Source organism: Fundulus heteroclitus, chromosome 15 (genome assembly GCF_011125445.2).
Source record: "Fundulus heteroclitus isolate FHET01 chromosome 15, MU-UCD_Fhet_4.1, whole genome shotgun sequence".
In the NCBI taxonomy this organism is placed as follows: domain Eukaryota; kingdom Metazoa; phylum Chordata; class Actinopteri; order Cyprinodontiformes; family Fundulidae; genus Fundulus; species Fundulus heteroclitus.
Window position 1 is genome coordinate 21322200 of NC_046375.1, and position 15146 is coordinate 21337345.

The following is a 15146-nucleotide window of genomic DNA, read 5'->3' on the forward strand; positions in this document are numbered from 1 at the left end:
AAATCGCAAGAGGCTCCATAGCTCAGTGGTTAGAGCACTGGTCTTGTAAACCAGGGGTCGCGAGTTCGATCCTCGCTGGGGCCTTTGCGGGTAAAATCTTTTTATTTTTTTATTGGTACAACTAAGGGACGTTACGCGCACCTGCCAGTTTTAATATTTTTAAATCCTTTTTAAATTGCGCAGCATTATTGTGAAACTGCTAGTCGTATGAACAATTAATGTTTGTTGCTTGGTACGCAATAACGCGCTCACGGGGCCTAAAGCTGACCAAACATCCACATTTTTCAGGATATGTCTATGTGTTTCTGCCGGAATATCCCCATTGTGGGACAGTAAAAGTAATTCTTATCTTATGGGGGCCTCTCGGCATCGCTAATTATTTAGCTGAACCACCCTCAACCATTTGCAAAAGTAGTCCTAAACCACTACGGATGTAATATAATATTTGGCCACAAGCGTCATTTTGGGGGCGCTGTTTCCATCTCTTTCCTTTAAGCCGTTTTGAATGGCAGACAGAATAACACAAAAAACAGTCAAATCGGCCAATAAGAGGTAATTAGGTTAATCGTTTGATCCTCTACCTTATTTAACCACTACACATGCGTCTCAATAAATAACTAAAATTTTTGAAAATGATTTCAGTAACTCGATTCACTAAGTATACAACATTAAAAGATATGTCCCGATGCATCTCAATAATTCAGGTAGAAACATAAAAAAAGAAAGTTGAGATGGTCCTCTGAACAGGTTCTTCTTTATTGAAAAGTTTTGTCTTTTCTCCAAGATACTTTTCTAGTCTGAGCCTCAGACAAAAAAGGTTTTCAGGCTTTTTAGCCGAAATTTACCTTAAGTTTACGTGACAATCCAGGAACAGACATGAATACTTTCTTGCCAGAAGATGGCAGTAGTGAGCCAGAGCCAGAACACTGGTCCTCCAGCGGGGTGGAGTGTTCGTACAATAATGAAAATGATCGGCATACATTGACCTCCCAAGTTTTATTAGCAGGAATGCATTCAATACACATTTAAACAAATGAACAGAAGCTAGGGAGTCTGTTCATATGAAAGAACATTAATTAAAATACATAAACCAAGTGTTTTTGAACCTAAACCTAAACGGCAGAACAGAGGGAATATTATGACTAAACTCAATGTGGTATTTTTTTTCCAGAGATATCTATAATATAGTGTTCTTTCTTTGTTTTTTGTTTATTTGTTTGTTTTTTATCTTTAAGATAATGGACACCAATCAGTAAACTGTTCCAACTGAGACGTATATATGTCAATCTTCATCTGGACAGACAGGAATACTTCTTGCCAGAAGGTGGCAGTAGTGAGCCGTGAGGCAGAACACTGGTGTATTTAGACAGTTTAAGCTGTTCAGACTTCCACAGGGACCAGTTCACACATCTTAAATTTCAACATGTACTGCTTGGCAGGGTAATATCTAACAGCTGGTTTACATGACAGTTCCCTCACTTTGTTTGTAAGCACGTGCCTAAAAGTCGAGTTCCACACATTAACCCAATTTACCAGATCAATAATCAGATTAATAAACAGATGAGGTGGTGGCAATATCTGCTTGAAATAAAGACCTAATGTAGCAACAGGCTTTTTTTTTTATTTATAAATTTTTTAGGATGTGATAGAAAATAATATGCTGTCACTGCCACTGCTGTCACTGGGGGGGTCAAAAGGTTTCTTAGTACTCCTTAGTGGGGCAAAGTTGTGCTTATAAATTAGCGGCCACGCCAGCAGCACTATGATAATCCCATAACCACAGGGGAAGCTCCTCTATTTTATAATAATATAAATTTACATATTCAAGGCCTCCAATGGCAGAGAAAATGTATTTGCGTAAAAAGTTCCACTTAGGGTTATGCAAAAACTGCTTTATCCATTTAAGTTTAAAGGTAGTGTTGAGGTCAGTAACGTCAAGGAAAGTAAAAGTGTCCATAATAACAGATTTTCTTCACATAAGGTGTTTTGTTTTTCCATATAAAACTGGATAGTAACTCATCTATGGCGGTAGAGACTTGTTAATGGACAGTAAAAAAAGACAATCCTTCTGCCTTTGTTAATAATAACCATCCTGTTAGAGATAGAACTTTTTGAAGCTGCTTTTTTGAAGTATCGTTGCAGTCTTTAAGAGGAAATTACACTTTCTTTAGTTTTAGAAGAGGATAACAATTGACTAATTATAATTCATCTATGTGCGATAGAAACACCCTTTAATGAGCTACTTTTACGTAAGTAGATGGGAGATACGCACATGAGATGAGTCAGTAATGGGACGCCTGTCCTACCAAATCCAATTCCCTCAGTTGTTTTAAACATAAAGTCGTGCTCTACGGTCTCAAAAGCCTTATAAACGTCTTTATAAGGCTTAGAAAATATGATGAAATGAGTAATCATTGGTAGAATGCATGGAATACTGCAGCTTTTCTTCCGTGTGACGTCATCTCCGACCTGCTGCCTTGTGTGTTGTTCTTCTCATGGATGGAGCAGCAGGGTAGCGGACAGCTGCCGTTTACAACAAGTCAAAACACAAGAGCAGCTTCACAGACCAACAGCAAAATAAATGTCCGTCATACCGGCCCGGACAAACGGGTGGCGGAGTGCACTGTGTGCGAGGCTGGCATAATGTGTACAGAAAGGTTCCACGGCACACGGATACAGAAAGAGGCTGTTTGAGTTGGGGTTTTCTTAAAATATTATTTCCCATTTTTATTTATCTACTCATCCAGAATGCCTCGAAAAATTTGATAGAAAGCCTATCTAAAATTAGTTTTTAACGATTCTTTCTAACAGCAAACAGGGTTAAATCGGAGGCAACACGAAAGTCAGGCTGCCTCCGATTTAAGCTTGTTTGCTGTTGGAATGACCCGGATAACTGAGAATTAGCACAGTCATATTATTTCTAAACACACAGAGAAGGCATATTTTGAATATCTTTAAATGTACATTTTGGCTTGTTCAAAATCCTGTTCTAAATGAAGGCTCATATATTAAAAGGTAATAAAATAGCTTTCTTTTCTGTAAATAAAAATGTTGATGTCAGAAGTGGGATTCGAACCCACGCCTCCAGGGGAGACTGCGACCTGAACGCAGCGCCTTAGACCGCTCGGCCATCCTGACAACTGGAAACCATTACAACCGAATTGTAATGATAAACACGCATCACGTGCGTTATGGATTCATATTCCTAAAGAATATGGGAAATGTCTTAGAGCTACGGCAAAATAAGTCATAACATTTCCCTATCCTGTAGCTGCTATGTATTTAATGTCCACTAGGTGGCGTAGCCCTTTTAAAATTAAACTAAGTCATCGTTGACTCAAACAACAAGCAAATAGGCGACTTTTCAAATGATTTTAGCAAAAGTGTTAAGTTGAACACATTTATGGTTGTACTTTTGACAGCAACAACCTTGTGTTTGTTTAAACAGGATATTTACTTATAAAAAATAATCCGTTTCTAACCTTAAGCACAATTACAACCATTACTGCTAGATTTTTTTGATAAAATAATGCAAAATATGTACGCTTAACTCCCTGTAGTTGTCCCAGTACATGAAATTAGTTGACTTACTACTCAATTGCGTTATTGACTGTTGTCAAGTGAGCCGACACAGTTTACCTTACTTCTCTCGTTAAGATTAGCTTCGCACATACATGGTACATTACGGTAACATAGTGCTAGGGGTGACCTTGCAGGCGAAAAAGACAGGAAAGAGAAAAGAAGCGTAACCCTTATAAAATGTGTATTTATGACAAAACTATTACTTTCACACACGCATGCCATAGCCAGAATAAATATTTCAAAAGATTTTCTGTATATTTTTTAAATAAAATACAGTGTAAAATATCCAATAAAATAGTCAAAGTTCCTTGTCTAATTTTCAGGAATTTATTTCTCCAAAATGCTAAGAGGTGACAATAAACTCTCTTCATATTTTGTTAAAGCGTCCCTTATATTATATCTAAAGTAAATATTCTGTAGATTGTTGGAGAAAAAACAAGTCAAAAGACCAAATAATATTTATATTAGTCAACATGCACATCATTTTTAGTGGTAGTGTTTTGTAGGTTTTTCAAAATGTGAAGTGCATCACTGAATCAGGTGGATGTTATTTTGGACAATTGTCATTCTATGTAATTGAAATTACAAGCGGAAAACAGAAGAAAAAAGATGAACACGTAGCGCCTGAAAGCATCCTCTACTCCACTGAAACATAGAGTCTACATGCCAAATCAATCCTGTAAAAACAATTTCACTGCGGTAAAAATATATATTTTAAGCTATTACGTTGTTCTCTTCACTACGGCCATGGCTAAGGTAAAAAAAAATTTTTTTTTTTAAACTTAGAAAACTGAACATTTTAACTCCGTGATTTGAATAAGTGACTGAAGCTGTGTGGGAATCAAATTTAGGGAATTATTTTAGTGCAGCAGTTTCAGAGAAAATTATAACAGGGTTCTCGCCAGCGCATTTAAATATAAGTTGTCAAAGTTATGCTGAAATTAGACAAAAATCAGACAGGGAACACTATGACACAGATGTTTGAGAGCACCATAGAAAGTCAATAAAGCTCTTGAACGTGCATCAGTGCAGCTATAAATAACCCCCCACAACATTAAAGCCCCCAGCTGTCCACCTTTCCCGCCAGCTGTCCATCGTTGCGCTGATAATAAAATCCTGGTGAGGACCCTGATATAATAAAAACATTATATTTACATTATATTAGATTTATTCAGTGGTTTCTGTTTGACAAATGTTTGCCTTTTTTACAGGAGGAAATTAATGTTTATTGGTTAGATGGCTGTTCATCCGTTTATCATAATATATATTTGTGTTTATTCTCTTGAAACAAATTATCCTGTAAGTTATAATACATTAAAAACTTCCGTTCAGCCGGAAATTTTCCAGGAATTGTGTTTGGTCTGAACGCACAATTAGCATTTTGGAGAAATAAATTCCTGAAAATTAGACAAGGAACTTTTTACTGTATATGTTACACTATATTTTATTCCAAAAATATACAGTAACATTGTTAAATATTTATTGTTGTTATAGTATGAGTGTGAAAGTAATAGATTTGTCGTAGATATACATTTTATCAGGATTATGCTTTTCCTTCTCTCTTCATTTCTATATTTTTCGCTTGCAAGGCCATCCCGGATTGCTCTGTTACCGTAAAGCACCATGTATGCGCGAAGCTAATCTTTATGAGAGCGCTAACGTAGCCTATCTTAACCGTCTATTTCCAAGTGTCGGCTGACTAGGCCACGACCACTTTTAGAAAACGGATTTTAATCTCAATTATGGTTTCCTGGTTAAATAAAGGTTTATATAAATATAATAAATAGATAAATATAACAGATATATAAAATTTACTCCAAACGTCCATGAACCCCAACTCGAAATGTTTTAATGGAGTAATAAAAACGCCATGACTGTGAAGCTAGTGTTATTTCACGGTGTAACAGTCCGGTAAAAGGTTATCTTATAATCATGCCAATATCATACAGCACTACCAGAAAGGTGTAGATACTTACCATATCGTTAAAAAGACACATTTCTACTGTCAACGTCGACTTGCTCTGTTATTAACAAGGAACTTACCGTCAGTCTACCACAGACTTCAACACACGTGCTCCCTCGACTCCAACCTAAGCTTCTGAACGACGTTGGCCTACGCATTCATTGTTTCTAAACGCGATTGGCTATTCATTTCAACATCCCTTAAAGACCATTGGCCATGAACTTAATATTCATACCTCTCAACTTTTGACGATTGTTGAGAGTGAGATTGTTGACGGGGGGGGGGCTGGGTGCTGTTGTTCGATTCAAGACGGTCACTATTTTACACGGACTTTAATAACACATGCCGACTTACCATTTAATTCGCACACAACACGGACCGTAGAAGTGTTTCACTTTGGATGAGGGAACCTTGTTTGCGCGGCGCCGGTCCTTGCAGCTGTGTTACCGCTACTACTGGACGTGCGGAAACCATTGTACCGCCATGACGTGAAGCGTCCGTACGCGTGCGTTTCAAGAGTGAGATTTTCATTGTAAGATTGAGATTTTCAAAGTAATGCGTGTGAGCGTGTGCAATTGATGAAATGCGTGTGTCACACGGTCAATGCGTGAGAGTTGAGAGCTATGTTAATATTCCACAAACGCTATTAGTGCTAATGTTCGACGTTCATCCAAGCCTTTCGGAACCCGCACCACCCTTCGGTGGGCGCAGGTGTGCAGGCTCCCCTGGGGACGTGGGTTTGAATCTCGCATCTGACACACAATGTTTCTTTGCAGTAACCACAGCTCAATGTTTTTTTTTAAAGTAACTGTATGGCTTGTGACTCAGAACTAGAACTATATAGCTTTCACACAAAATTTCCCCTCAGTCAATATTGCATATGACACAGGAGAGTTTCAGCTTTTAACAGCTTTCATCCCCCACTAATCACTTCACTGGGAAATCCACCAAAACCTAAAATAACAGGATTGGTATTGTCAACCAGAGCATGCAACCACAGATAGAGTGATGTGCTTCATGCACAATTTCCCTCGCGCTCGTCACTCGGCTGGTGAAGCTGGGAGACCCAGTTGTGGCTCATGCAATTGCACACATGTCCATGAATACTGAAATAAAAGCAGCGTAATTGTCTGAGTCACAGCGGAATATTGCGCAGATTCACAAAAGAAACGTAGAAAGAGGCAATGGAGCAGGTGATGCAAATAAACGTTGAAATGCAAAATTATTTTGGGTGAATGGATTTTTTGAACATTTGCTTAATTTTCAAAAGGCAACTAAAAGCCCATGGTGGAGTAGGCAGGGAAGTTGTCGCTAGATCCAAAATAACTATTTCTGTCCTTGTGGTTCCCCGTAGCTCTCGTCATCAACACTGTCCCTTTTGAGGAGGTACATTTTCAAATGATACATTTTTAAATTCTGTCTTAATAGACTTTATTTTATCAATTAAGGTGTTTGATTGTAAAAAAAAATTCAGCGTACCATGCATTGTGTATTGATCTAAAACATGCCCATTCAAGTTCTAAATAATGATGACACAGTGCTCGCTGATCCATGTGTTCCTGCTCAATGCATCACTTACACACACACACACACACACATATATATCTATATATATATATGTATGTATATATATATATATATATATATATATATATATATATTTATATATATATATATATATATATATATATACAGTACACACAAAGGTGGTGTAATTGCTAATTGTGACCAGTAGGTGTTCCATTCTGCCTTTGCTGTCCTCTTCTTGAACTGACTGGAAGAAAACTGCTCTGTGTAGACAACATCACAATGTGTTCTCTTTTACAGTGCACCTGTGTGATGCAGTGAGGCGTTTGTTCCCCCCATTTCCTGCCAAGCAAGAGGAACATTAATTTTGATCTTAGGCAAGATATCAAGGTTCCTCTCTTGACCCTAACCACCGCCTCCTTCCAATTTTGCTCACCTCGATTCAGCCTCTGCTTTTATGGCCGTCTCATACCTGCACATGTTGTCCGCAATAACTTTTAAGCTTGTCTGCATTCTTATCTTAAAAAGATGGGGCAATCATATTTCTAGTCCGGGGTCTTGGCTCCGTGTATAAGCACTGGAGGCTAAGGGGGCCTGTTTGATGTTGTTATGACTGGCTGGCTGCCGCCTCAGAACTGACTGGATCTGCAGGCAACCCCCCCTCACGTCAAAAGGTATTGTGTTGGCCTGTCTTTTGATTATATTATCAACAGAGAGTGCAAGTTGGAGAAAAATTAAGACTCCCTCTGGACACGAGTAAACAAGCAAAAGTTTGTACAGTCTGGTTCTGCCAAAGAATGCAAGTTATTCAGACTTCTCAGAGGATATTGATGTCCACTGTCGAGTGTTAGTGTTATCGTCCTCAGTGTTGGTCTTGCTTGATACAAAGAAAAACGCCAAAGCTGGAGATGGGACGGTTGGAGAATATTAAAAAGGTAATGTAATAAAAGTGTACAGTTGTTGCTTCAGTTAAATCAGACTCTTGACACTTAATCAGAGGATGAGTCACGGATAGGATGGGTTAGGAGAAACCAGCACAGGAGTGGCAGCAGTTCGAGGCAAGATTCAGCAGTCTATGTGCACCTCAAGAACAAAAGGCACGTTTTGATGATGTCCAGATTTTGGTCAGGGAGAACAGATGGTTTGAAAGAGGGGTAAAAGACGCCATCTTGGTGAAAAGAGAAAACCCATCACTGAACAGAGGGGGGAGGATTGCACTTCCAACTCCCCAGTGTCTACAGCTCGGTCCTCCAACACGTTCCAAAGAGATTATATCAGCATCTCATCATGATTCAGGTGACCAAGTACTCCACTCACAGCAAGCAATAGCTTCTAATGACCCAGGACTTAACTTCAGGCAGGCACCATCAGAAATACAGATTTGTATTACATGAACATATCAACACCATTCTGCCAAGTTTAGACATAAACGTCTCTTTGTTAAGGTCTGGGGTCCACAAATACTTGGTTTGGCCGATGGTAAAGTGGTTTCTGAACAAGCAACACCATGTTACCTGCAATTCTGTTTTAAATAACCGTCATATAAATATTTGCCATTGCGAATGTACATTCAAATTAAATTTCTCTTCCAAATTTATCCCATTCAGACCACCAGATATTGAAGCTTACAACCTCTTAAGCCCAGCCTTCAAGCAGCCCCCAGTACTGGTGGAGGAACATAACCTTTCAGCAACTACAAACTATTTAAATAATTATTATATTAACAATTATATTATATATATATATATATCAAATAATTTGACATTTTGGTAGATTCCACATGCGCGGAATAGAGTTTGCTAGTGTTAAATTAAACATAATCAGATTTAAGCAAGTTATTTTGAGCACAAATTCAGGCAAAACACAATGAAGCCCCGCCCCCTGTGCCGGAGGTGGGGCTTAAAGACATTCGCTTACCCCAAAGCGAATGTACATACCCCTCCCTTCCCACAATACCCCCAAAATGTCCATTTGTGTCTGGCAAAATCCCTAAAGCCTCAAAGTATTTCATTTTAGACGATTTTGGATGACACGCCAAAACAAAGTAGCGCATAACCAGGAACTGAAGGGGAAATGATGTATGATTTCAAATTTTTGCAAAAACAAATCTGAAAGGTCCAATGCCTTCAGTGCTGTGTAGAACCGCCTTTCGCTGCAATTACCGCTTCAAATCATTGGTTGTGTCTCTGCCAGCTTTGCTCATCCAGACACCAAACGTTTTGCCCATTCCTCAATAGAAAATAGCCCACCCTCCGTAAGATTGGATGTGGTGTTTGTAAACAGTATTTTACGAGTCTTTCCACATATGCTTGATGAAATTTATGTCTGGACTTTGACTTGACCGTTCTGACACTGGAATATGGTTTGATTTCCCCCTGTAGCTATGGCTGGATGTAAAGGGCTGTGGTCCCGCTGGAAGGTTAACCTCAGCCCCATCTTCAAATATTTACAACTTCTAACCGTCTTTCCTCCGGGATTGCTCAGATGTTAGCTCTATCCATCTATCCATTGCCTCTGAGTAGCTTCTCCGTCCCTGGCAAACAAAAGCAACCCCACACCATGAAGCCGCCACCAAAAACGTTCCAGAGTGGAGACGGTGTGTTCAGGGTGAGGTGCATTGCGTGTGTTTTTTTTAACATCATGCATAGTGTTTCCATGTAGGCAACAAACAAAAAAAAGTTTAATTATGCTCTAAGCTGAAGAGGGCACTCCTTACTATATGTTTGAAAACTGTGAAGGGAACTTCTCAAATACTGGTTTCTTGCTGTCTTCCAGAAAGTTTTCCATAAAGCATGGATCTGTGAACCATAATGCTACCAGTAGTTGCTCTCTCGTCAGGTGCCTCTCGGCTGTTTCTGTCATTAATTCTCTCCCATTTAGGCTCTAATGTACAGAAGAAGCCAAACACGCCTTTGTGGCTTTTCAGTGCTGCAACACTCTCCGTTTTTCGGATAGGACAACAAAGATGTTCAAAGTGCCGGATATGTTAAACGTCGCCACATCTTTCCTCCTGACCTGTCTTCTGCGTTCCTTGGTCCTCGCGATGCTCTTTGTCCACTAATGTTCTCCAACAGACCTTTGAAGCAGCTCAGAGAACAGCGGGATTCATACTGAAAGGAAATTGAACAAAAGTGATCTCTGTATATCTGTTAAATGAGATTCTCTGATTGGTTCCACTGGATCTTTTTAAAAATTTGTATCAAAAACAGAACTGTTATTTTGGTCCATTACATAAGTCCACAATGAAATATGTTGGTTTGTGGCTATAATGTGGCAAAAAAGTGAAAAGGCTCCGTTTTAAATTAATAGGCATTCACATTTGTTTTCAGAATTTGTAAGTTATGTAAAGAACATTCTGATGTTAAATCACATCAAGGTTTTCCACAAAATGGTTGACAGAGGTTTGGTTACTTCAAGTGTTTCCTCCCAAAGCTAAAGTTAATTAGAGACTACCCCAATCCCCCTAAACACCCAGTCCAATGACCGTTTAACCTTACAAAATTGATATAACTACCACAAAAAGGGAGAAGATTTGTATTTAATTGATTTTTTTTTTTGTCGCTGTGGCAATGCTTTTTGCAATGAATTATCCTGCACCGTTGGAAAGCATGTTTATGTTGCCACATTTGGAATGAAAACGCATTCGCGGGTTGAGAAGAAGAGTTTTGTATGTGGGTGGCGTCCATGAATAAACTGCCAGTGCCAAACAGCTTTTGGTGGAGGCAGTGTGATGTTATGGGATTATATCACAATCTCTGGGGGGGGGGAACATCATTGGAGGCCAGAGTTTAATAAATTGGAGTTCAGCGACCCCGTGCGGTCATCTTTAACGACAGAGTTTGGTCTCATCTCATCTCAATATCTCTGGCCTCAACCTATAAAAGCAGTTTACCTAGAAGTGTGCCTCCATTTAAGGGGAAAAAAGCAGGCTTTTAGGGTAAATCCCAAGAAGCATTGCTACGACAAAGAAAAACTGACATCAGCTTCCTTCCTTTTTGCACTAAGATTCTGTTTCTCAGTATAAAGCGAGACTATTTCAGCCCTTCTGTCATGAGTTTTAATGTCATTGCTGTAGATCGCATTGGTCTATGTATGTCAGAAAAGGGGGAAAAAAACAATCGCAAAGATTGGAAATCATCTTTTTTTTTTTCTGATCATCTCTTGAACAGAAGCAGCGTCTTTAAGGTTAGTGTTGCTGATCATCCTAGAACAAGGCATGCTTCTGTGTCAAGCCCAGCTAAGGAATGGGATTAATCAAGTTTCTGATAATCCATAAGATCCTAAGGCCCTTTGGCATTCCCGTGTCGGCAGAGTTGCTAAAACACGCGCATGAATTTGCGTGTGCTCGCACAAATCGCCCTGTCAGCGTGTCCATAATGGCCGCCTTACATGACTTCAAAAACTCTTTGCAGGTCAGCGTTAAATTGTATTTGTTTGTGCGGCGTTAACCCGCCGTGCGAGCGCTCGCCGTTGGGGGTTGGGAGGGGTCGCGGCAGCTCGCAACAGGAGCAGGGAGGCCCTCTGAGGGCCGAGCTGTTTGCAGGTCAGCCAGCCGCAGCGCACCCAGAGGAAATCTCGTGTTCCTGCCAGCCTACAAAAGTAAACATATCTGTAACCGCCGAAGGCTGGCACCAGGCCCGAGCCACCAGCGCTCAGCTACAGAGGTGAATCACATAACCATCGAAAACGAGGGCCCGCAACAGAGCCTGTATTAGAAAGTTTGACTCATAGCTCCGTTTTTTTTTTTTCGATCTGTTACTTAGCCAGACCCATTCCAGCTAAACGGCTTTAAACTTCCAGGAAACCGCAGCGTTCTCGCAAGGTGACAAGACGCACATGCCTTCCACTCGGTCGCTTTTTAAACGCATCTGTCCGTAAAACGCCCGCTTCGTTCAGTGTGTCAGATAACATCTCCCGGCCCCTGGTGTTTCCAAACCGGCCCTCTCTTTCAAGTGCCTCCTTCGTCTCCCAGCTCCCCGCTCCCCTGTTTTCCCCCCTGCTCTGGCTTTCTCCTCTGTCTACACATCTGTGGTTATTTATCTGTTATTCTGTGGCAGCAATGTGGTCAGCATCTGTCTGGCTCTCCTTCACTCAGCACTTATTTGTAGTCAACTTCAGAACCACACAGAGACTGAAGAAGCGTGTTGTTCATTTGACAGTGAGAACTTAACACAGGGACATGTACACGGGCTCACATTTAGTCCCATCCTTTGGATATTTAGCGTTAATGCGCGAACCTCTGATTTTGTAGGCCTAAAGTAAACAATAAGAGAGGGACGAATGGCACGACCCACTAAAAGTGGAGCATTTAGTAGTCTGCATTGCCTAAGCCTATGGATCTGCATTACGCTGACCTTTAAACTTATAATCTCAAGGTTATTTAATCCCCTGGAAAGGCTATAGCTGCAGACAACATTGTGGCAGACATGGCTCAATTTAGGAACCACATGAATGGTGGTTTGACCACATCTATTTGTCACGTTTGTGAAACATTTGTCCCTTTTATGAATCACCAACAACCTGTTCTCGATAAATGCAAGGCCGTGGCTCGTTGTTTTATGCAGGAGATGTGTATGATCAGCGACTTGCGTTCGTCATCAGCCGGCCTGTGAAGGAAATGCCCAAGCGTCTGATGAAATTGATGAGACTAATGGCCGCCTTTCGAGCCTGCGAGTTTGTGAGAGATGCAATATCTAAGCGGCTCCTGTTATTTCCAGCATCTGTTGCATGTGGAAAATGTAGCTTCGACTGGAAAGATTACAGGCTCATTCTGATTACTCCTCATCAGTGTGGGCACTAACTCACAAAAACCACAAACTGTTTTTTCTTACAGATTGCAAATCTTTGCCATTTCCATCAGTTCTGCATATAGTGGATAAACCTAGCAACGTTAACCTGGAACCTTTCTTTGGCGTCCCTCTTTGTGGTCTGTCATCAAAGCACATTCAAAGGAACAAACAAGGAGTAGTTTGGGAGGTACACTTATTTTCTTATCACAATAGAGCTCTCACTAAATTGTGTTTTTTTACAGATGGACCAAAAACATTGGCTGGTTTGGACAATTCTTTGCTAGGTATTTGTGATGATTAGATGGTCAGAGACCCAAAGATTCAGTCTTTTACTGATCAGTGAATGCACTCTACATACCAGATTATGCCAACTATAGAGCTCTTTGGTGTGGCTCTCTGTCGTGTGGTGGGCTAATGAGGCGTTCAGACCGAACGCGCTCTGAGCATCAAGGGCATCAGGTTTACACGCAAAGTCTATGGTGGACGTGCCTCTTGCACTGCATATTTTAAATCTTATCGTGTATTCCGTGCTACGTGTTTGGCTTGAAGCACGATAAGCTCCTCTTGAGCAGCCGACCCCAGAGTTGGAAAATCAGGACTTTTGCATCTGGATGCAGAGCAGCAACCAATCAGAGAGATCCCGCTATGTGACAAATATACCTCTTATCACGGATAAATGTTAACATCAAGTCTCCTGAATGATGCCCACTAACGTATGGACAGATGCTCTTCAGCTGAAATGGGGCACCTGTAGTTGGTGTCCTGCTGGGAAAGGCGGGCACCAACGCCGGTCAGCAGGTCATTTAAACTGGGCTCAGGTGAAATGTAAATAGCGCTGAAAGCGATCCTCGTCTACACGCAGCTCCTGAAGGAGGTGGTGAAACTCATCGAACTCAAAACACCTCTGAATATCCTGGTGAATTCAGATACGGCAGATAGGCGATGTTCTCTAGCTTTTTTCACTAAATAAAGACAAGCTACTTTCTCGATTTCCTCTGCAATTCTTCAAAGAGTCCGGCAGAGGAAAAGAACAGGGTAGGTCCACCCAATGGGTGCGACTTTGCCAGATACGCCATCCGAGTGTTGAGGCTCATCTGACTTTTATGTGCACAGACGTCCAAGTTGAGCTGTTGGACGCCTTTTTGACGCTCAGAGAGTGTTTGGTCTTAACGCAGCACAAGTCTACATCTTTGAAACGGGGGACCGAGGTTTGAAACCTGGTTGCGTCAAGAAGAGCATCCATCTTAAAACTTGTGCCAAGTGTGTGTGCAAGTTGTAAAGGTTTGCTGTGGTGACCCCAGAATAAGGGAGCAGCCTAAAGGACTTACAACCCTCTTCAGTGTGGAAGTTGCTACTGTAGGAAGAAGACTCAGAGCTCTATTGACTATTACTGAGGTGGCTATATTGGAATCGTCTGACTTTCAGGATGGCCGACAAGTTGGACAAGTTTTATTCTGATCACCAAATGCACCAAAGTTATTAAGTCAATCTTCCGGACACTTTTAAGTCATTAATGTTGTCGCAGGTAAAGTGGATGGACTTTGCATGCGCAAGACTGTTCCGCAGGGGGATCGCGTGAAAGAATCTCCCAAATCCACTCTGATATTATTTCTTTCTTCTGAGGCCTTCCTCTTCTTCTCTCCGCCATTTTCAAAGTATACAGTGAGTGCATCGGAGCTACAATGAATGCAAGCTAACTGGATACATAAACACTAGAAGTGTGCATGTGCAGCTGGCAAGAGGAAATGGGCAAGGAACGTGCACGCACACTGGCGTTACAATGATTGGCGTGTGGGACAAGCAATAGATAAAGTGGTCACCCCGGAACCCGAAAAAGATCGTCCACTAAACCTTTAACTGCCGAGGTCGAAACTCATAAAATCTTGTGCTTTTCTGATCAGTGAATTACCCACATGTATCAGATTGCGCTAACCACAATACTCCTTGCTGTGGAAGGTGTTACAGTAAGAAGACTCAAAGCTAGCAACTTTCTGACATCAATACCTCCGTTGAAGTCAGGACAAGCTCAAAAGTTGTAAGCAGCTATTTAAAATCTTGTCTTCTGTGTGTTATGTCAGCTCTTCTCTGAGGCTATGACGACAGAAAATAGACCTTTAGCAGATGCTGGTCATTTTATTCCTTGTTGTTTTTTTTACTTTTGAGGCTTTGGTTGTTTCGTTTTCAAGTTACAAAAGTTAACATCTGCCATGGGAGGTCAATCCTGCCTTGCCTTGGGGACGTTCTGGTTAACAGGCGAAGGAGGGGAATTGATCCGCAGCAGATTT

The 15146-nt window shown here is 40.9% G+C and overlaps 2 non-coding genes across 2 annotated transcripts; one reads left to right on the forward strand and one right to left on the reverse strand.

The window, feature by feature from the left end:
• Positions 1-11: 11 nt before the first annotated feature.
• Positions 12-84, forward strand: trnat-ugu. The gene has a single exon. It is a non-coding gene; the product is annotated as a tRNA-Thr (tRNA).
• Positions 85-3055: 2971 nt separating this feature from the next.
• trnal-cag lies at positions 3056-3138 on the reverse strand. The gene has a single exon. It is a non-coding gene; the product is annotated as a tRNA-Leu (tRNA).
• Between the last annotated feature and the right edge of the window lie 12008 nt (positions 3139-15146).